Source organism: Pinus tabuliformis, chromosome 5_2, assembly GCF_031772625.1.
Source record: "Pinus tabuliformis cultivar Carrire ecotype Pingquan chromosome 5_2, CPIR1, whole genome shotgun sequence".
Taxonomy (NCBI): domain Eukaryota; kingdom Viridiplantae; phylum Streptophyta; class Pinopsida; order Pinales; family Pinaceae; genus Pinus; species Pinus tabuliformis.
Genome location: NC_142306.1, coordinates 685127516 through 685151103, shown reverse-complemented (window position 1 = coordinate 685151103; position 23588 = coordinate 685127516). Strand labels below are relative to the sequence as shown.

The following is a 23588-nucleotide window of genomic DNA, read 5'->3' as shown; positions in this document are numbered from 1 at the left end:
TGTCGGACAAAATGATACAAGTAATGCAGCGGCCTTAGCTCTTGGAAATCCCATTGTCCTTCTACAACTTTTCGCTCTGTTTGCCTTTGATAACGCGGGTTCAATCCTCCATAATAGTGTAAGAGGCTCGAAAACATATGATAAGCCAGAAGATTGGCCACTAAACCATAGACACTGTGATCATCTCCATAAACTGGTTTTTTCCACAAAAGGCTTGATAATTCGCTATGCATGGTTTTGAACAAAATCCCTTACTCCACAAAGTAGTTCAACTCTTAATAGGGGTAATCTCTGTTCACAAGTGCATACCTTGGAGTATGAATGCGAAATTTTTGAAGGCGCTCATATTTAACCAAAACCTGATCAACTTCTTTTGGGTGCTCCCATATATCCTTTTCTGTGCAGCAGTGATAAATTTTTGATAAGATTTTCCTTTGTTAGCGCAATGTTCTTAGCAACAGAACAGGTGCTCAAATGCCGAAGGTCCCCTGCCGCCAGCATGCAGTGCAAAGGCTAAAATGACAACTATAGGCATGCCAACCACATAGTATGCCCCAAGATTTGCATAGGCACCCAACGTTTGCCATCCACATCCTCTAGCAATACCTGATAGAACACCTTGGATGGCATCCATAAATGTTGAGGGTACAAGCAGTGGCATCATGGTTGAAATGCATTCAACTACCTCTACTTCATTGCTATAAGCATAGCCCCATACATTTCTGATAGAGAATAAAATATATCCTATCATAAGAGCCTCATTGACTGCCATACAAACCCCGACACACACTGATAACTGTGCAGTGCGTGAGCGTCCAGCTCCTAGTTCATTGGAAACTCGTGTACTTACAGCAGCACCCACGCCAAAGGGGATCATATATGCAACTGCATCAGTGCTAAGACAGATGGAGAGAACTGATATCTCAAGTTCAGGCTTAGGCAACAAACCGGAGAAGAGAACAAGCATTTCAAAAGACCAGTATTCCAAGCAACGCATTACTGCAGATAGAATAGTAAGCTTAAGAAAGTTTGTAATGTCATATAAAGCTTCCCTTGAGAAAGATGTCCATGTCTTCTTGCATGCAGGGGAAGATTTAACATAAATTGATAGAAGTGCCACATTTAGCCAATTGGAAATGCTATTTGCAAGCGCAGCCCCTTTATTACCTAATCCAACTTTGAACACCAATACCCAACAAACGGGAACATGAACTTTATCATAAATATTTTTCAAATCTTTCAATCCATTGTGGCGCCCTGCTTTGTGAAAGAAGTTACAGATTGTGAAAAGACAATCCCAAATATCAAACACTCTATGACTTATAAAATTTAATAGATTCTTTGTCTAGAGGATTCAACACAAAATCTCCTGCAAGTCTCCCACATTAGTATGTACATCTTTCACAATCACCCATGAGCCAGAATTCAGAGATAACTCCCTTAATGTATTTGATGGCAATCCTACAATAGCTGCATCATCATAAGGTGTCTCCTTGAACATACTGCCACTGCTCTCATCAACATTCCTGGAGGGAAGAAGAACTCTGTACAATAAGCATGCTAGGATTTGGACCTTCACTGAAAACTCAAACAAATCCCCAGTTTCGTAGCACGCTACGAAACCACTCAAACAGGTAGCGCTGCGAAACTGCTAAAAAGAATTCTGGCGCTGCGAAACTGCTAAAAAGAATTCTGGCGCTGCGAAAATACCCTGACTTTAAGCCAAGCTAAAAAAATTTTTACTACAGCATTTTCAGTGATAACAGTGGCTCCACTTGGGATAGTGTGCCCCTGTGGTGCACTAAGAACATGCAGCTCCAGTGCCTTATCCATTTGTGACAAACAAAAATTTGCTTGACAAGCATGACTGTAGGAGAAAGAAACTACTGCTACTGAAAAATAAATGCTCAGCCAACCTTGAGCTTATTTGCAATCTACCTACCTACCTACCCTAACAATTCAAACTCTTCAGCTCAATCAATATGAAACTTCCAATGCAGCCAATTATTAGCCTCATCTGATATTTGATTTCTTTGACTGTCCTGGAGTTCAGAGCCAATGTGATAGTGTGATGACCGCTGCCACTGAAATCTTATCTGAATGTATTGGATTTCAAATCCAATGTGATAGTGTAAAGACCACTGCCACTGAAATAGTCTCTGATCTTCATATGAAAACTGAAACACTGGAGAGTAAAACTCTTCCATGTAATCAGCTATAGGGTCCCAAAACACATGATCAGCTTGTCCTTCCTTGAGACTTTCCAGCTGTGCAAACTGATCTTCAATTACAGTGTTCAGTTCCTCAATCATGAAGGAGAATGGAAGCAGCATAGTCTCCTTGCTCTCTGTCACAGAAAACTTTTGAGAATAATAATCATGATCATGAAAACTGTATGCTTGAATTTGTCCTTCTAAACCTTCAATCTCTTTCTCAATATCTTTGGCAAATTCATCAAAAAATTTCATCTTATCCTCTGACTTGCAGTCAAAGGATTTCAGATATGAGGACAGGGACAAAGAAAAAGATTCATTTGTTTCTTCTTTATTATGATCATCATTCCACTGTTTAAAACCTTCAACTGAAGGAGAGTTTACTTCCACCTCTGACCTATCTATCCATTCCTCCAAGAACATAAGCCAAAAGTCTGGCAATGACTTAATGGACTTGGCAGGCAAGCATTCAACCCACTGTTTGCATTTCCCTTGGAGTGAATCATAAAATAACCTTATGCAAACATCCTCATGTTTAACTCTAAGAAGCTCAGCAAAATGACAGAAATCTGAAATATGATCCAAGGTTAAACTCAAATCTTCTCCGTTGTATTTGGGACCATTTCTTAGAAAATATTCATCCTTGGGAAAATGGTTTGGAAAACCATGAATTCCTGAGAAATCTATGCATGCATACCTTGAACAAAGAATGTCAGCTTCTGGGTCTTTCATAACTCCAGTGGAATCACCATGAATATATAAACCTTGAATTCTTCAACAATGGAGTCGCCAAGGTAGTTTTGCAGCCTTGAAAATCATTTGAACTCCTGCTACCTTCAGAAATCCAATCTTAAGCTCCCGGCAGACGCACCAAAATGTTATCACAAAACCAGTACTAGGGACTGCAACCAAGCAAGGTCTCATGTAACTGTTTCAGACCATACTTTAGATTAGGAATTAGCCTTCCTAATCAGAGAGGGCTCTCTCACAACTCTTGACAAAATCCTTCAAACACTAGATGGCTAACTCTTTATTTACTTATGAAAGCATAACTGGTTGGAAACACATCAAACTGGCTCTCATTGGGCTATGGAGTCTATAATATCAAGTAAACAAGGAAAAACACAGTGACCTCATAGAAATCAAGGCTCTTAGCATTACATGTCAAACATATTTCACCAAAACATAGCTTGCTGTATACACAGGAAGTCAGAGCATATATTTATGAATTCTGAGTGATTGCATACAACAAAACCATAAAATAACATAAAGTACCACACATCATCACTACATTTGATCATGACAATCCTTCGAGAATCTTGAGAAGAGAATAACTCTGTTTTACTATTACTGTCAAAAAAGGTCTTACAATGGCCCAAAACAACACTATTTTTCTATTAAGTATCCAACCCCTATTACATCCTAGTTTTCACCATATATAGGAATACATTCCTCCTCTCTAGAATGAGCTCGAATGCCCTATTAACTCCTCCTACATGCTTCTAACTAATGCATTAATTACAAACATGCTGAACTGTAATTACACACAATCCTAATCAAACTAAAATATTAATTCCATTCTCCTCGTATGCTGGATGCTTTCTTGAATGCTTTGACAGCTGTCCTCCTTCGATTAATCTGATATGGCTGAGCTACAGATGCAATGGATGCTGACTTGGGATGCTTGAAAGCGCTGATAGCTCATTTAATGACCAGAAGGTGTGCTCCTATTTATCGGCTTCTGTCTCCCAACATTCTCCTAAAGTATAGCAGCCTGCTCCCAAATGTTTTAATAACCCCAAATATGGAATGATGCCAGGCTTCTGATGTGCTGTAGGTGGTATTTGATAGACAGCTGTTCTTCTTCCTCAACTCCCGCTCACCGTGTCAGACTAGCTGCTCACAGTATCACACTAGCTGCCCTGCGCTTTAAATCATCACCTACAGCAGTTTCGTAGCGCGCTACGAAACTGCTGTGTGATTTAAAAACACAGTCCCCCTCACTGGTTTTCTGCTAACACTGTGCTACATTTATTAATGATCTTCCTCATTCCAACAAATGAACAACAATTTGCAAATAATCCTGTTTAGCTGCCAGGCTTCAATGTCAATAGCTTTTCCTAAAAACAAACTCAAACAGCATGCCCGGATTCCTCTGCTTTCTGGAGATACTTTTAGGCCTGCCGAAAGGTTCTTGTAAAACTTGTGAAATTCCAAGGTATCACCTCCAGCCTTGCGGACTTCAACCATAAAAAGAGAAGGAGCTACTTCAAATACCTCTGTAGCTACATTCAAATGACCCTTTCTTCCAGTCTTTGAACCTTGCATCTTCATCTTGTAATTTCTCTTTTGCACATTGAATCCAAGAGGCTTTGCAGCTTCCTCAATTTTTTGATACTATCTCGTTTGCAGGGCGTTTAGATGCAAACCTCGTTTCTCGCTTAACCATACCCATGTCCATTTCAAAGAGATTGCCAAGATTGAGACCCTGGGACATGGAGATAAGTTCAAATGCATTCATCACCTCTGGTTTTGTTTCCTTTTTTTTTCTGTAACAAGATGTTCTTCTGAATCATTGAAAACAGCATCAACATCATCCAGATTTACATCTTCTTCTTCATTAAACTTGGGTGGCTTATAACCTTTCTTGAACCATTCATTGTCTAAAATCTCAGGTACTGTAATTCGTGTCTTAGGGTTTGGGTCCAAAATCCTTGTACTTAATTTCTTTGCACCAGAAGAAAACCATGAAGGGCACGTAAAATCTGCTTTATATATCTTTTTATACAATGTCATAAGGTTTGGATCATCAAAAGGCAAGTAACCTGCCATTAAAACAAATAGGATGACACCACATGACCACAAGTCTGCAGTTGCCCCATCGTAACCTTTATCATTGATGACCTCAAGAGCAACATAATTGGGTGTTCCACAAGTAGTGTGAAGCAAACCGTCATCCCTGACTTGTTGAGACAGTGCACTTAGGCCAAAATCTGATACTTTAAGATTTCCATATGCATCCAGAAGCAAATTTTCTGGCTTCAAGTCCCTATGGTAGACACTCCTACTATGGCAGTAATCAACAGCATTAATAAGCTGCTGGAAGTATCTCCTTGCTTCATCTTGGTAATAAACCTAATGTGCTCGAGGTAGCAGTCTTGCCACGAAACTCTTATTTGTATATTAATTCATCAGCAAGTTTTTTACCCACCGCACTATTGCCAAGGATGACAGCCTTTAACAGAGTTCTTCTACAAGCTGACATGATGAGCTCGAGCTTATGTTAAATGAAGAAGGAGTCGAAAAGATCTAAACTGTTCCATCTATTGATCACTCCTTGCAAATCTTCGAGCAACGAGCATCTTTTCCTGCTCTGATACATGCTCATGCTCTAAAAATCCTCTGCGCCCTTGGAACTGTCTTGTTAGGCAATTCATTTGCAACTTGTATTCAACCTTGTGATCTCTTCCAAGCAGCAAATACTCTACCTGAAGTGACTTCAAACACTTGCGCCCACATATCAAGCTATTATAATAGATATCACAGTTTCATTCACCGGTTCATATCACAGCTTGTTGCGTAGCTTCAAATAGATATATAGCGTATATATTTCCAATGAGAGTCTTTATTTCAAGTGAACGAATTCCTGGAAACAGAATTGCCAGATGTCTCATTATAACAACAGTGACTATTGATCACCCCTGCCACCTGTTTGCGTAGAAAAAGAGGTCTTATGAAGCTAGGCCACGATGATAATGAGCTACGTCTGTTTCATCAAACACTTGCGACCATACATTAAGCTATTCCATGAATTTGCCACGGGACCAAAGACGTGTCTCTTCATAGACTCTAATAATCCCGAAGACAAATCTTCCAAAATTGATTCAACCTTCATATTGATAAAGGTTCTGGCTTTTAGCTTCCTCGACCTTCGACATGAACACTTTCAGAACTGCATTCTTCATATCTGCCTTCGCCTCCTCCATATGGATATTGTCAGACAAAATGATACAAGTAATGCAGCGGCCTTAGCTCTTGGAAATCCCATTGTCCTTCTACAACTTTTCGCTCTGTTTGCCTTTGATAATGCGGGTTCAATCCTCCATAATAGTGTAAGAGGCTCGAAAACATATGATAAGCCAGAAGATTGGCCACTAAACCATAGACACTGTGATCATCTCCATAAACTGGTTTTTTCCACAAAAGGCTTGATAATTCGCTATGCATGGTTTTGAACAAAATCCCTTACTCCACAAAGTAGTTCAACTCTTAATAGGGGTAATCTCTGTTCACAAGTGCATACCTTGGAGTATGAATGCGAAATTTTTGAAGGCGCTCATATTTAACCAAAACCTGATCAACTTCTTTTGGGTGCTCCCATATATCCTTTTCTGTGCAGCAGTGATAAATTTTTGATAAGATTTTCCTTTGTTAGCGCAATGTTCTTAGCAACAGAACAGGTGCTCAAATGCCGAAGGTCCCCTGCCGCCAGCATGCAGTGCAAAGGCTAAAATGACAGCTATAGGCATGCCAACCACATAGTATGCCCCAAGATTTGCATAGGCACCCAACGTTTGCCATCCACATCCTCTAGCAATACCTGATAGAACACCTTGGATGGCATCCATAAATGTTGAGGGTACAAGCAGTGGCATCATGGTTGAAATGCATTCAACTACCTCTACTTCATTGCTATAAGCATAGCCCCATACATTTCTGATAGAGAATAAAATATATCCTATCATAAGAGCCTCATTGACTGCCATACAAACCCCGACACACACTGATAACTGTGCAGTGCGTGAGCGTCCAGCTCCTAGTTCATTGGAAACTCGTGTACTTACAGCAGCACCCATGCCAAAGGGGATCATATATGCAACTGCATCAGTGCTAAGACAGATGGAGAGAACTGATATCTCAAGTTCAGGCTTAGGCAACAAACCGGAGAAGAGAACAAGCATTTCAAAAGACCAGTATTCCAAGCAACGCATTACTGCAGATAGAATAGTAAGCTTAAGAAAGTTTGTAATGTCATATAAAGCTTCCCTTGAGAAAGATGTCCATGTCTTCTTGCATGCAGGGGAAGATTTAACATAAATTGATAGAAGTGCCACATTTAGCCAATTGGAAATGCTATTTGCAAGCGCAGCCCCTTTATTACCTAATCCAACTTTGAACACCAATACCCAACAAACGGGAACATGAACTTTATCATAAATATTTTTCAAATCTTTCAATCCATTGTGGCGCCCTGCTTTGTGAAAGAAGTTACAGATTGTGAAAAGACAATCCCAAATATCAAACACTCTATGACTTATAAAATTTAATAGATTCTTTGTCTAGAGGATTCAACACAAAATCTCCTGCAAGTCTCCCACATTAGTATGTACATCTTTCACAATCACCCATGAGCCAGAATTCAGAGATAACTCCCTTAATGTATTTGATGGCAATCCTACAATAGCTGCATCATCATAAGGTGTCTCCTTGAACATACTGCCACTGCTCTCATCAACATTCCTGGAGGGAAGAAGAACTCTGTACAATAAGCATGCTAGGATTTGGACCTTCACTGAAAACTCAAACAAATCCCCAGTTTCGTAGCACGCTACGAAACCACTCAAACAGGTAGCGCTGCGAAACTGCTAAAAAGAATTCTGGCGCTGCGAAACTGCTAAAAAGAATTCTGGCGCTGCGAAAATACCCTGACTTTAAGCCAAGCTAAAAAAAATTTTACTACAGCATTTTCAGTGATAACAACGGTCATAATGTTTCTGCATGCCATCTAACTGCCATCACCTCCCTTACTCCCGTTATCTGTCGCCACCACTACCAGTCCTGAATATTTCTTCCTGAATGGACATTCCACATGTGTTGGCTGCGTATCTGATAAGTAGTTTTGAATTTGACGGGGCTCGTTTGGATTCCATGAGGATGTGTAACTGACCGAGGGTGTCCAATTAATTGGCCATCGATTCCATTCAATCCGAACCATTCCCATAGTCACGCAGCCTTGAAATATGATTCATGTAATTGAGGAATAGGTTTAGGCACTTACCTGTGCAGTCGCGGCCGTGTTATGCACATTTCGGATTTTGGAACCCATTTCTTCATTGCTGTTGCTGCTTGCGTTCTGCATGCTCGTCCTCGGGCTGTTGTTGATGTTCACACGTTCAAATAGAGCTCCATGCTTGTTTCATATGCTATACTTTGCTGTCCCTGTCTCTGTAGTGTGTTTTTAAGAGGGATCAGCTGCTACAGGAATCTTGTAGGATTTCCTGTAGCTTCTTTTCCTTCTGAAATTCAAGCTAAAATGAGTAGGGCTACAACTGCTAATGAGGGTCTTAGCTGACAAGGAATCACAGATGGAGCGTATCAGGTATGGTGAATGAAACAAATTGCTGTTTTGATTTGTCATTAAAATTTTGTTTGCAGCATGAAAAACATGATTTTTGTGTGTGACTGTACAGGGACATAAAAATGAGTGTAATGGAGGTGTATAGAGATGGAAAAGGGTGACATATGGCGAGGGATGGAGGTAGGGAGGTTTATAGGCCTCATAGACAGATTTCAAACCCTCGGGTCCTCTTTTGAGATCGATTTTGTCTTTCCATAGTTTCTACAGGATCCTCCTGTAGAAGATACAGAGCTTCCTGTAGGATGTGGAATTTCGGACCAAATGAGACCAGATCTTGGGAAAGGGTAACGATGATGGAGGAATGGATTGTGAGGGATGCATGCATCCTGGTCATGTCCTTTGTCTTTGTCTTGCACAATCCTCCCAAAACCTGTAATGACCTTCCTGCAACCTACAATTTATTCAACATAAATTAGGTTTTTTTTCTTCTTTTTTTTTTTTTTTTCCTTTTTTTTTTGTTTGAGATAGCTGGGGCGCCTCTAGGAGGTTTTCACCCTCACTGTCTACCCTGGGCGCCTCCAAGAGGTTTTCACCCAAGGATCTTTTATTCCTTTTTTCTTTTTTCTGTGTTTTTTTTTTTTTTGGTGTTTGTTTTTTCATGGTGTAGGTGGAGTGGAGACAGGGACCTGCTCCATTACCAATACTGATTTGCCAAGAGTCTCAATGAACTCCTGCTTGGAAAGGGGCTTCCTATAGATTTTCAATCTATGCCCATTGACGAGCATGGGGATGGCTTCTTCATCAATGGTCCGAATAAGGACTGAACCATTGTCATTGCATGTTTCCACTATATATGGTCCCAGCCATCTTGTCCTCAGCTTGCCCTTGAAATCCTTGTATCTTGAATCATATAGCAGTGCCCAATCCCCTGGCTGAAATTGCTTTTCTTTGAGGTGCCGGTCATGCCATATCTTTCTTTCAAGTTGGATTACCTATGAGTGGAGAAGGGCCTACATTCTCTGTTCATTTAATCCATTCAACTGAAGCAATCTTTCCTGTTGTGCATGGCTAAGATCTAGGTCCAGCTGAGATGCCAACCTCAATGTGTTATATTCAAATTCTATGGATAGCAAAGCCTTCTTCCTATAGACCAGCTCATAGGGTGTGAAGCCTGTTGTAGTTTTTCAAGTAGTGTTATAGGCCCAGGTGGCCTCAACCAAGCGATCTGCCCAATATTTTCTGCTACTTCTCACTACCTTAGTCAAAATCCCTTCCAAAGCTCTGTTAATAACTTCCACCTGTCCATTTGCTTGCAGATGATAAGGGATGGGAGTTCTGTGCTTAATCTTGTGATGAGCGAGCAGGTCTTCAATCAGGTTAGAGGTAAACTGACTTCCTTGATCTGTGACTAATTCTCTTGGGTAGCCAAACTTGTAGAAGATATTTTCCCTCAAAAACTCAACTACCTTTTCTTCTATTGCTACTTTTATTGCCTTTGTTTCCGCCCATTTTGTCAGGTAATCTATGCACACAATGATATAGGACTTCTGTTTTGAAGGAGGGTTGATAGGACCCACAAAGTCCATGCCCCACTTCTCAAATGGCTCGAAAGTCACCTGAGGCTGCAAGGGCATCTCATCCTTTGGAGTAGTTTTCCCCATCCTTTGACATTTGTCACAATGGCTGATGTATCTCCTGACATCTTGATGAAGAGTGGGCCAATAGTATCCTGCCTGTAGAATTTTGAAGGTTGTTCTCTTTGCTGCAAAGTGGCCTCCACAGGGCCCATCATGACAAGTTAGGAGGATGTCAAAAACTTCCTCCTCCCTGACACACCGCCTCAAAATCTGATCTGGGCCAAGTTTAAAAAGATTGCCCCCAATCCAAGTGAATGGGGCACTTTTCCTCACGATCTTGCTCTTCTCTTTTGAGGAAAGGTATGGCAGAAACTGTGCTGAAACAAAATAATTTGCTATATCAACAAACCATGGAGAGAGTACTTAAATAGAAAACAGGTGTTCATCTGGCATTTGATCATCCACCATCCCTTCTTCACCTGCAGGCAAATCTAGTCTAGACAGAAAATCAGCAACAACATTTTCCTTATCTGGCTTATCAACAATGGTCAAATCAAATTGCTGCAATAAAAGTAACCATCTAATGATACGAGTGTTTACATCGGGTTTGTTCATCAAATACCTAATTGCAACATGATCAGTATGTATGAATGTTTGATAGCTAATGATGTAGTGTCTGAACTTGTTTAGGGAATGGACTACAACCAGGAGCTCTTTCTTGGTTACAGTATAGTTCAACTCTGCCTTGGACAGGTTTTTACTGAAAAAATATATGGCATATGGTAGCTTCTCTTCAACTTGTCCTAAGGTTGCTCCTATGGCTTTGTTTGAGGCATCTGTGTGAATGTGGAAAGGTAGGGCCCAGTTTGGACCTCTCAAGATTGGGGCAGTTATCAGCTTACCTTTCAAAGCATCCAGAGCCTCTTGACAGTTGTCAGTCCATATGAACTCAACATCTTTTCCCAAAAGACCAAACAATGGAGAGGCTAGCTTACTGAAATCTTTAATGAATCTTCTATAATATCCTGCTAAGCCTAGAAAACTCCAAACATCTCTTACTTTTTGAGGAGGCATGATCGTTTGGATGATAGCAATTTTGTTGGGATCCACTTGTAAACCTTGCTGAGAAATTGTATGACCTAGCACGGTCCCTTTAGTCATTAGGAATTCACATTTATCAAGACTGAGGTACAGGTTCATCTCAATACACTTGGCTAAAACTTTCCTCAGGTTGGTCAGAGCTTCTTGGAAGTTAGAACCATAAGGGGTAAAGTCATCCATATAGATTTCCACTGAATCATGAACCAGCTTAGCGAATATACTCAGTACTGCTCCCTGGAAAGTGGCAGGAGCATTGCACAACCCAAAGGGAAGGACCTGGTAGGCAAAGGTAACCCATGGACAAGTGAAAGTGGTCTTATCTTGGTCTTCCGGGCTGATTTGGATTTGATTGTACCTGCTAAACCCATCTAGGAAGGAAAAGAACTTCTTCCCTGCCAGGCCATCTAACACTTGATCAATGAAAGGCAAAGGGAAATGGTCGTTCTTTGTGGCTTTGTTAAGTTCTCGATAATCTACACAAATTCTTGGGCACAAGCACCAAAGGAGAAACCCACTCGCTGTCAGAGATGGGGTAGATGAATCCTGCATCCAGCAACTTTTGCAGTTCTTCTTTGACAATGTCCTTAAGGGCTGGATTCATCCTCCTTTGAGGCTACCTAACTGGTTTACAATCCTCTTTAATGTAGATGTGATGGGTGCAAACTGAAGGGTGGACTCCCTTCATCTCCTTATAGATCCAAGCAAAAGCATCCAAATGGTTGTTCAATAAGCTACACAACTCTTTCTCCTAAGAGGTGGATAGGGATGAGTTGATCTTCAAGGTTCTTTCAGGGCCAAATTCCACATTCTTAACTAGGAGAGAGGTCAGATCAGCCACACAAAGATCAACTAAAGCACTGGCTTGGGTTTCTTCCACCAACTCTTCTAATGGCAGTGCATTGGGGGTTGGATTTTGAATCAAATGCTCAATAAGATAATCCTCGGTTTGAGGACCTCCCCTGGTGGCTTCCACGGTGCACAATGGGGTAGAGTAGACTTCATCCTCATCTTCCTCCTCCGACCAAAGAGGTAAGTCATGTTCTAGCAAAGGTTGGGAAGGAGGATATAAGACTAGCTGTTTGGACATATGCCCATTCTTGATGGTCATGCTTCCAGCTCGACAACTGATGTAAGCATCTACAGTAGCTAACCAAGGCCTTCCTAAGATGAGGGGATACCCAGTGAGTTTTGCCTTTGGCTAAAGGACCAAGAAGTTAGTAGGGTACTCCTAGGAATCAATGGAGACCATGACATCTTCCACAATCCCCTCAGGAGTCACAGTGGAGCGGTCTACCAACTGCAGTATTGTTGAGGTCTTTCTTAGGGAACTCTAAAGGTTGAGTTTGAGCATAGTGTCCCTGGTCATTACGTTAATGGCAACCCCTAGATCAATCAAAGTGTGGGGGATTATGGTGCCATTGATGTGGACATCGACTACAGGACTCCCAGGGTCCAAATATTTTGGACAGATTACTTGTCCTAACATCAGGTCAGACAGTTGTCCTATGACATTGATAGCTGGGGCATATCTCTTACGCCTGCCTGGGTGCCTGAAACACTTCTCTTTGATCAACTTATTGTAGATTGGTACATCTTTTATGGCCTGGAGAAGTGGTATTTTCACACATAACTGTTTAAGTTCTCCCAGAAGTTCAGTTTCTTCTGGGTTTGGTTGCGTGGTTCCAGTTAGTCTCTCAGGAAAGGGTGGAATGGCTTTGGGTTCACTTTCCTGTTTCTCTTCCTCATCCTCCTTAGGAGGAGGTTGGCTATCTAGGAGGACCTTCCCATATCGTAGGTTGATCTCCTAAATCTCCACAGCATAGGTAGGGCATGTGGTTTCTCCAGTATATACCTGCTGGGCCTGTCTGTTATTGGGGTGCGGGTTCGATTAAGCAGGTATTTGGGGCTGTCTTGGAGGAGCAGGAGGTAATGGTTGTGGTTGAGCAGGTGGTGGGGGCAAAAGAGTGGGAGGAGAGTTGTATTGGGGCCTCCACCCCTAATGAGGTGCATTCTACTGCGATTGTGGCTGAGTGTGAGATTGAAATGAGTGAGCAGTTGGTTGAGTATGGTATTGAGGAGGATACGACCAAGGAGGGGGTGTGGACTAGGAAGGATGAGCATGGGGACCCCAAGAAGGCATGGAAGTGGCTTGATTTGGGTTGTAATAAGTCTAGGATGTCCGTTGCATTCCCTGCTGGTAAGGTCTGGGTCCATGTGGCCTCCTTTGGTTCATGAAGTAGAGTGGTTTAGTGGCTCCTTCAGCCCCTTGGTACATAGCTTTAAATCCGGGCAAGGAAGGGCACTGATTTGTAGGATGGTCTTCTTCACAGACAAAACACACTTCTATAGAGTGTAATGGACATTTGTTCCTAGGATGCTTTCTGATGCACCTGGGACAGAAGATGGCCAAAGCCCTCTCGGCTTCCTCTTGCTTCTTTTGGATTTGCAAGGTATCCATTTTCATGGCAATGGTCTGTCTCATCTCGCTTTTGAAATATTCCATCTGATTTTCAAACTCGCTTTTAAGGAATGAACTAGATAAGGGGGTACTGGCTAAGAGTTGACTTCGCCTACCTCTCTTTCTGGCTACCCTAGAATGGTTTCTAAACACAGTCTTTATGTCATCATAAGGTAGCTGGTAGATGTCTCCCTCGGCCAACAAATGGAGGGTATCTAGAAGGTCTTTAGGGACTCCTCTGAGTAGAACCAACTTCAGAGATTCGGGGTCAAGTGTGCACTTGACCTTTTTATAACTGAGTTGAAACCTCTCTTCATAGTCTTCTAAAGATTCATCACTTCCCATGGTCATTCGAAAGATTTCTTCTTTTGTATCCTTTGACCTACAGTAGTCCCGATATTTGTTGTTAAAGGCTTGCTGCATTTGAGCCCAAGTTGTGATACTATTTCCAGGTAGCCCCATGAACTAGCAGAGTGCTACATCCTTGAGGGTAGAAGGAAAGAGTTTCAACTTTTGCTTGTCTTCTGCATAGTCATAAGTTCGACAAAGGACAAAAAACTCAAACAAGAAGGTATCAGGGTCTTCAGTAGTCAATCCATGGAAGTGAGGTAAGGCTGAGGGACTTATGTTTTTCATTTTTGTGTCCCCATTGGTCTCTCGGATGGGAAAGGTACCTTCTACTCTCTCCCCATTTCCTCTACCGTTTCTGTTTTCAGCCATGGTCTCAGGAGGAATGGTTTCTTTCTCTTCTTTTGTTAAAGGATCTTTGTATATCTTTGGAGCTTCACCTATAGGTTCTTTAGGATCACTACCACCAAAGAAGAGAGAAGGGTGAGTCAATGATGTGGTGGGGGTGTTGGGTAGGAATTTTCTTGAATTTTCTCTGTTCCTACGAGGCATGAAATGAAATCTCTTTTTTGGGTGATTTTTGTTGTTTTTTTCTTCTGCTTGTACCTACAAAAACTGAAATAGATTGAACTGCAACTAACTAAAATCTATCTTACGGAAATGAAAATGCAGAATTGAAATGAAAGCAGGAAATGACTAATCTATTTTGCTGAAATGAAATTGCAGAAATGAAATGAAAGTAGGAAAGGACAGATCTAACTTGTTGAAATGAAATTGCGGAATTGAAATGAAAGTAGGAAAGGACTAATCTAACTTGCTAAAATGAAATTGTAGAATTGAAATGAAAGCAGGAAATGGTCTAATCTACTTTACTGAAATGAAATTGCGGAATTGAAATGAAAGCAGGAAATGGTCTAATCTACTTTTGCGGAATTGAAATGAAACAACTACTCTACTTTTGCTGAAATAAACTACTTAGCAGAAGGTTGCAGTAGAAAATAGAAGAAAAGCAGTAATCACAAAATACTTTGACTCTTCCCGGCAACGACGCCAAAAAGATGGTGAGCTCCAGTATTACAACAATGATGCTGGAACTCCTGGGACTCCCAACTTTACTTTTATCAACCCGGTAGTTGATAACAAACTTGGAAGCGACGATGCTATATGCACAAGTACTAGCTCTTACTGCAAGTTGTCACTTGATCAGCTAGCACAAGTTCGCTAGGAGCTTAAGCCAACTTCTATGAGTTTTTAGAAAAATATTTTAACTGTGATGGATGAAAGCTAACATGAAAGAGGCTAGTCTACTTGCAGAAAGAAGATGAAAGCTGAAGGGAAATGCAAACCCTAGCAAACCTTAGTTTTACCGACTAACCCTACTTGTGCAAGAAAAGAGATGTAAAACTACTAAACTAGATACCATTAACTGTTGAAAAGGAAAAATGCATGTGTTTAAGCTACTTCTGAAGGTAAACATGGAAAAATAATATTTTTGTATTCTTGAGCAATTTTATGCAGAATTATTATGCATGTGTTTTAACAATTTTTGACTGTGCAGAGGTTTATTGGCGAAAGGAAATGGAGTGGGCATTTGTAGGAGGTTGGGACAGTGTGGAGAGGACCTAAGGGGTCCCTAGAGCCCTTCTAGAGATTTTCACCGTGCTCAGATCTCGAAAAATCACTCGCGTTTTCTTCTACAGGAGGCTGCAGGGGATCTACAGGAAATTCTACAGGGAGTTCTACAGGAACATGCCGAAAGTGGTTTTTAGAGGGTTGATGGTGGAAAAATGGTGGGAAAGTGGAAATGAAGGGTGGATAAGGGTGTTAAGAGGTGTAGGACCTGGTAAATGAAGCTCAGGAGTGATGAAGATGGTTGGATTTGTTCAAGGATGAAGAAAGCAATGTTGCACAAAAATGTAGGAATTAGGGCAAGTTGGGAAAGTGTGGCGAATGAAGGAAAGAAATCTTGAGTGAGGGGATGGAGCAGGTTGTATGATGGAGGGAGGATAGGTAGGAGTGACTTACAGGTGTTCTGCACACTACTTTCCAAAACTGATCCAAGCAAAGACTAAAAAAAATAGAGATTTATCTATTTTGACCTAATCTGCCCTAAAAACTAGAAATATGATGAACAAAAGTTTATAGACAGAAAATCATGCAAGAAAGCTATGGAAACTGAGCAAGAACAGATCTAAACATGAAAACACAACTGATATCAACTTTTCCAACTCAAAATCTAACACTAGTAATCATATTGGAAGGCAAGAACAGTGTTTTTGTGGTAGCAAGTGTGCCTTGGTCTCAATTCATGGTCCCAAGGAGGGAGAAATGAGATCAAGGAATGCTTGGTAGCCTTTTTGTGGATCTTTTCTATTACCAAACATTCAAATCAACCTGAAGCATGAACAAATATCTTAATCATCAAGAACAACCTAAGTAGTAAGGCAAGATTTTAACCTAAATAACAGAAATTATTATATGAATGCAAGAAAAACACACAAAAATACACAAAGGAGGTATTGGGCACTTGGGTTGGGCCCAACCCTAAGAGCTACAACATCCTAAGAAAGCTCAGAGCTGGTGCAAAGCTAGATTCATCTTCATTGATAAAAAAATAATAGTTACATCCCAAAAACTGTCTACAAGAAGAAGCTCGAAAATGTGCTGATACAGGGCTACAATAAAGTGCAAAAAATAGACTAACAAATGACTAAACTACTAAGGCTTGAAGCCTTCCTACTTATGCAAATGAGGACCCCCAACAATCCTCCTTAACTTTAGGAGCTTAGCTGCCCAAAACTGTAGTTAATCAGCCACTTCACTAGACCTGCTCGGCTGCCCCTTGAAATCATCTTTGGTGGGCTGTAGAACTTTGAGCTGATGGTGGAGAACTTGAGGAATGGGTCATTTAGTGCAGGAGACACCCCTCCTACAAATCCTCAGCCTTGTTTCTTCGTATTTGGCTACCAATCTGCTCATAAATTCCTGATCTTGGTCCAAAAATGTCAAAAAATCTGCAATAAGCACGTATTAGACCTTGTGGTAAAGTGACTATCCCCATTCACACAATTAACATAAATATATTCAAAATCATGCATAAAAATATGGAGAATGGTGGATTAAATAAGAATAATAGGCAAAATGAGCCCATATAGTTACCCATTTCCGAGGCTCATCAGGCTCTTTTATAGTTGTGCCTCTTTGTTCCCGAACTTCTAGCGGTGTCATTGGTTAAAGCTTGATCTTAAGCTCAGATATATGCATCTAGAATTCAAAAGTCACACACCCAACCTCATATTTTGTGTCACGCACTGCATCAGCTAACTTCCTAACTTTTGTCTCGGCCTCATCTGGGATATGTAATTCTGGAATTGTCTTGCAAGCTTGTTTAATAACTGATTCTAGGTTTGTGTTGCGTACTTGCATTTCCTATTTCTCTTTTAGCGCATGTGTCTTCTCCTCGTACATCTATGCATTGTTGACTTTTCATTCACTGAGGACCGCAAGGGCGCATAACTCCCTGATCTACTGTTGGGTGTGGAGCCTGATTATCTTCTGTATTCAAAGGTTTCAGCCAGATGTATACCCCAGGAAGACTGTACACCCCTCCACGTGGGGGGGTGCGAGGGGGACTTGTCCCCCCCGTGGGGGTTCGGGGGCAGTGCCCTCGAAGCTAAAAATAGATGTAAAATTTCCTTGTAAAAGTCTAGTAATTTCTAGTCAATCTAGGTCATTCATTAGGCGGATGATCTGACGGTAGAAGTTATGTTTAATTTAGGGTTTTTTGCCCCAGAAGGCAACCCCTCACTATATTGCGTCTATATATACATATGTATTCTGAGTGAGGAAGAGAGAGGAGATTGAGAGTGAAGAGAGTGTTACAGCGGATCTGCTATAGGTTGTATCTCTTCAGTTTGCTGGATAATATAATAAAAGAAGGACTAGTTGTTTCTCCGTGGACGTAGCCCAAACTGGGTGAACCACATATATCTGTGTCTCTCTTGTTTTATGCATTTTGTGTGTTTATATTTCTGCAATATTTTATGTGTTCCATTGCTCCGTAATATATAATTTTCTAACATCTTCAACTCATCTGAGACCCCCTGATGAAATGTGTGGAGGGTCGGGAGCGGCAACGCGACCACATTGATTCCAAGATCCTTGATCTTTTTGAATGTGGTGCAGTCATCCTGGTTGTCTATTCGCAAGTATCCTTCTGGTAAAGGAATGAACCTTAATTCCATGGACTATTCCAATTCTGTAACACTCACACTCACTTGAGTCTGGCTTGCTTGCACTATGCTCATTTGCCCCACGCTTACCTGGATCCTATTGGCCTGGATCTGTAGCTCACGCAGATCCTTCTGGACACTGCCAAGTGTTTGCATATACTGTTGTTTGAAGTGTGACCATAGCTCTGACGTGGTATCTCTTACTTTGTCATCAATTTCATCTAAATCACCCTTTGTGAGCACAAGAGGGTCCACCTGCAATATCGGACTTCCACTTCTTTCGCGGACCTGTTGCTGGCTCCTTGGTACGCTTATGGAATTTAAAGGGGGTGGACACCTCTTCACCCCCATCTCTGCCCTATGCAAATAGCTCCCATTCACCAGTGCATTGCGAGGCTAATTTGTTGCTCACTTTGGTATCTTGTGTTTCCTTCTTAGCCCACTCTTTAGCAGCGTGCTTCTTCGCAACTTGCTGTTTCTCTGTAGCTGTCTTAGCAGCAACTTCGTTTTTCTTTTGCTGGGAAGCCTTCTCCGACTCGACTGCATGTTCTTGTTCTTTCTTCTTTTTTACAGCGGAGGTCTGTGCGGAGGAGATTTCGCCTACTTTGTTGGTCCCAACATCCAAATGGGTAGCCTCGTGCAATTCTGCTAGCCATCCACCCACAACCTCTTGTACATATTTTTCAGCCACTAAGTAAGGCAGCTTGTGCCATACCTCTTGAGGGTCTTTCTGCGCGCAGATCCAGACGTTGTGAAAGTCTGCCTTAAATTCTACGAAGGCCCTTAGCTGCTCGAATAGGGTGGGAGATAACCTTGGCCTTTGCTTTACAGCTATGCGGATTTCCATCTCCATGAAAACCCCCAAAACCTTGGATTCTGTACTTCGTGCTGCATCTTTTTTCTGCCACAGCGAAGTGAACTTCGCTGCCTCTAGGAGGGTCACATTCAGCGGAGGGAATTGACTGTCCTCCGGAAGCCTCCATGCCACCAAAACCATTAGCAATAAGAGCCAAGCATAGTGGAACAACTTCGCTTCTCTTGCGTCTCATGAAAGTTTGCCAAGAATTCCTTACATAAACATTTGGCACAGCTATACTAGACCCCGTTCGCACACTACGCGGCTAACAATATGACTGGCGTGGGCACTTCATCCACGCGACACTTCCCCATTATCTTGCCTGCGAGGATCTGCACAGAAAACTATACTGCCTGGCTCGTAATGGAGTGGATAGAATATCTGGGCTTTCCCTTGACCACCCCGTATTCGATCTTTATGCGGTCTACAAGTTGTTTTTCGAGGAATTTTCCCACAAACTCCTTTGTCGGGTCTTCTCCTTTATATGATAGCTTAGTAATCATATGGATTAACATATCTGTGATGGGGATATGCTCACCTAGCCATAAACACCCATCATGCACTAAAGTCAGCAACTGGCACACACATATCGTATTGATATTGGAGCGGTGAAAATGAGGTACGAATAGCATGTGTAAAACCCCCGCCAATTGAACTCTGCAAACCCATTTCATTGGTTCCAAATTCGTAACCCCTGCATCTTCATAGTATATGTGTGTCGTATATTGATTCATTGCTAATGTGGAAATTTCTCATGGTCAGCGAGGTCCTAGTCTTCCATCTTTAATGCTGGTATGCAAGCTAAGAGTGTACCCTCAAATTGAACTTCAGTTGGGAGCAATGGCGTAGCAATTGAAAATGTGTTGGAATTAGGGTCTTTGGTCACCTTATTTTGTCCTCTTTGAGGAGGCACATATGCTAGAAGCGTAGTGATTAGTTCCGCATCCTCAGCATCCAACTCCTCAATCCCTTGTCGGAGTTCCTCTTCATCTAGATCAAAGGGCACAAAAGTTTGCTTTTACTTATCCATTTGTCCCTTCTTCTGCACCTCCTGCAGATGTTTTTGGGGTGAGTGGCACACTGGTTCGACGATCAACTTTCGCTTTTCCTTAGAAACAAACTGTTTAGGCCTAGGTGACCTTGGCGCTGTAGGTAACAATAGTGTAGCTTCTATGCTTGTATCTTTTGGAGCTGGGGCCCCAGACATTGCAGCCTTAGAATTCATATGCTCATATCTCTTTTCCAAAGAAACTCAACACAACGTATCATAATACTAAACTAGCCTGGCATGCTTGAACAAACTCTCCACTCTTCTCGGTGCATGCAAGAAATTATTAGGAAACAAAGTGTTTCTTTGCAGACCAACAAGGCATATTTATAGAAATTTTTGGATTCAAATCCAACCGTTCCCTCCATAAAGTTGTCATAAATTATCCTTTCATGACAAATTTTCAAATATTTTCGCCTTAATTGTTGCCTACTCGCTCCTCGTAACAGGATTTTCTCAGTCCAATCAGCTACAGTAGCGCCAACAACTATTTTGGATTGGACTGTGCAACACCCTCCTCCATGGCACAACGTCCTACGTGCAGCTTCATCTAGTGCACCCTTACAAATATTCGCACAACCTGGTTGCTGCCTTGTCCTCCAAGTTGAGCAGCATAGTTTTATAGTCCCATGCTTCCTTGAAACTGCCTGGAGCACTAAGATTTTCCCGTAGTCATATAGTCATTGCATAGGGGTAGGATCCCCTGTATATAGCTTCAACGGGCTCCCATTCAATTTTCCTGGAAACATTTCACCATTCAGCTTCGCGAGATGAACTACACTACCTTCTGTAATTTCCTTGACAATATATGGTCCTAACCAATGCATCTGAAATTTACCTGGAAATTTGGTGAACTTGCTATCGTATAAAAACATAAGATCATTTATCTTGAAAGTACGAAGCTTGATATGGCGATCATGCCATGCTTTTTCGCATTCCTTCTGCACTTGTTGGTGGAATCCCACTAGAGATCAGTCCTCCTCTAACTCCATTAGCTGCGTGAGACGTTCCTCCAAGGCCTCACAATCCGCCATATCCGTCAAAGATGCCATGCGCAGACTAGGTACAATGTACTACATAGGCATTACTACCTCGACCCCATAGACTAATTTGAACGACGTTTGCCCTGTCAACTTCTTACAGGTTGTCCTATAGGCCCATAGTACTGCAGATACGCGCAAATCCCAGTCATTTTGTTGCACGTTACATACCTTTGTCAACGCGTTCTCCAAAATTTTGTTAAAACCTTTAATAGTCCCATTTTCTTGCGGATGATATGGTGTACCTTTCTGATGGTAGACCTATGATTCATTTTTCATCACACTAATCATTTCATTCAGAAAGTGCATTCCACTATCATTCATTAATACTTTCGGGCATTCGAACTGTGTTAAGACATGTTCAAACAAGAATTTTGTTGTTGTAGCCCCTGTACAATACTTTACTGGGTGTGCTTTCGCCTATCTAGTTAAATATTTCATCACAGTGATAATGTAGCGTGCACTCGTTTTATTTCCAGGTGGCTGAATTGGCCCAATAAAATTGATGGCCCATTTCTTGAATGCCTGTAAAGATACCTGAGGATGTAGCGGTAGTTCACCCCTTCATGATGGTTTTCCAGTCCTTTGACATGCATCGCACACCTTATAGTATGCTTTGGAATCCTTGTGCATTGTTGGCTACCATAATCTTGCGCACAAAATATTCTACGCAGTTGCTTTCCCTGCATGGCATCCCACAGCTCCCCCATCAGCTTTAGTGAGAATACTATCACACTCAAAATCCAGTACATATCTCCACAATATTTCATATGCCCCCATTTTGTACAAATGTCCCGCAATGACTGAAAAATCAGCTGCGTGAACTACGAGTTCTTTCTTATGCTGATTTATATATCCTTCAGGCACCATCCTTGTAGTTAAGAAGTGAATAATGTCATCAAAATGGTCATCAGCTACATGTACCACAAAGAGTTGCGCATCTGGCAAGCCTTCCTCCAAATCACTGGGTTCTTCACCTATTTCAATCCTCGATAGATGATCAAGTCCAACATTCAACCTCCCAAGCTTCACAATCACTTCAAAATCATACTCTTGAAATAATAACAACCACCTGCGAATATTCCCCCCCAACACAAGCTTGTTGACTAGGTACTTTAAGGCTCAATGATCTGTATACATCTTGAAATGTCCCCTAACAAATAATGCTTGAATTTTTGTAGCGTGTAGACCATGTCCAACCCCTCGCGCTCTGTCGTTGAATAATTTTTCTTAGCCTTTGATAACTTCCTACTTGCGAAGGCTATAGGATGGTCCAACTCTCCTTCGCCTACCTGTGTTAATACTACACCCAACGCAATGCAAGAAGCATCCACATGTACATGAAACTCATTTTTCCAATTGGGAAATAATAGGATTGACGCAGTCACCATCTTTTCCTTTAACACATCTAAGCTGCGCTGACATTCCTCTTCCAAACAGAATGTCGCATCCTTCTTTAGCAGTTTTTCCATGGGCACGGTAATTTTAGCATAAGATTTAATGAATTTCCTATAGTATCCCATGTGTCCCAATGTCACGCGCAGCTGCTTGACATTCTTAGGGGCCTCCAAGTTCACAATCACTGCGATCTTTACAAGGTCCACCATCAATACTTGCTTACACACGAGATGACCCAGCAAGATCCCAAAAGGAACACAGAATATACATTTTTTCAAATTCAATGCTATCTGATATCTTCGACATGTATCCAACATAAGGCATAGACTTGTTATATGGAATTTTACCAATCCAAACACAATCCAGTCATCGAAGTATACTTCTAGAAACTTATGAATGAATGCTTTGAACGCTACTATGACTACGTGGGAAAATATTGCAGGTGTGTTCTTCAATCCAAACGAAGTAACAGTGTACTAGAAGCAACCCCACTCGGTCACAAAGGTGGTTTTGCATCTATCCTCTAGTGCAATATTAATTTGATGATAACTAGAAGAGCCGTCAGTAAAGGAATAGGCCTCCTGCCCTTCGACATTGTCTAACACTTCATCTGTAAATGACGTTGGAAATGGATCATGAACACATGCATCATTCAACTTTTGTAGGTCTACACAGATCCTTATTTCACCCTTTTGTTTCTTTTCTTGGACTACCATAGGGCTCACCCAATCAGATTCTTCAATAGGTTCTATAATGCCAGCATCCAACATTTTATCTAGCTCTTGGTGAACTTTCTCCTTATACTTAGGGTTGAGGTGGTAAGGCGTCTGTTTGACAGGCTTCGTGTCCAGCTTCAATGTGATCCTCATAACGCAAAAATCACCAAGTATGCCCTTTAAATATGAAAACTTAGTAGGGAAGAGATCCTAGTATTCACGAAGTAATACAACAACCTTGTC

The 23588-nt window shown here is 41.5% G+C and overlaps 2 pseudogenes; both read right to left on the bottom strand.

Annotated features, from left to right (window-relative positions):
- Positions 1–451: 451 nt before the first annotated feature.
- On the bottom strand, positions 452–6199 carry LOC149160965 (CBL-interacting protein kinase 32-like; annotated as a pseudogene).
- A 459-nt stretch (positions 6200–6658) lies between these two features.
- Positions 6659–17218, bottom strand: LOC149160964 (protein DETOXIFICATION 16 pseudogene; annotated as a pseudogene).
- Positions 17219–23588: the final 6370 nt, after the last annotated feature.